This window comes from Mus pahari, chromosome 9, assembly GCF_900095145.1.
Source record: "Mus pahari chromosome 9, PAHARI_EIJ_v1.1, whole genome shotgun sequence".
NCBI lineage: Eukaryota > Metazoa > Chordata > Mammalia > Rodentia > Muridae > Mus > Mus pahari.
The window spans coordinates 45,010,932-45,011,502 of record NC_034598.1 but is presented as its reverse complement, the minus strand read 5'-3'; positions in this window follow the sequence as shown (position 1 = coordinate 45,011,502).

The following is a 571-nucleotide window of genomic DNA, read 5'->3' as shown; positions in this document are numbered from 1 at the left end:
CATTAGAAGGGACCTCATCCAGTGGCCAACCAGTCCATCCTTTGATGAGAGCTGCCTTTTATCTTCCACAAGGCCCCCTGCCTCCCTCCCCATCCCAACTCGATAACCAGGTTAAGATAAAAATTGAATCCCAGTGTCTGCATTCAGAAATAACCCTGCACAGCCTGGTCAGTGGCACGTGCTCCAGCCCTGGGGAGCTAACAGGCAGAAATTGGGCAGAGATGCAGAGGGGAGCAGAGGGGCGCAGAGGGGAGGAGGGGGAGCAGAGGGGAGCAGAGGGGAGCAGAGGCAGCAAGTAGAGACCAGATGTGGCACCTGGGCAAAGCTGCAGCAGGATGGCCACAGCCATGCTCAGGGGACTGTAATGGCTCCCACAACAGGCTCCCACAGACAGACAGACACCTACAGACAGACACCCACAGACAGGCTAGGCTCAGACAGATAGACACCCACAGACAGGCTCCCACAGACAGGTTCCCACAGACAGACACATACAGGCTCCCACAGACAGACACCCATAGACAGGCTCCCACAGACAGACACCCATAGACAGGCTCCCACAGACAGACAC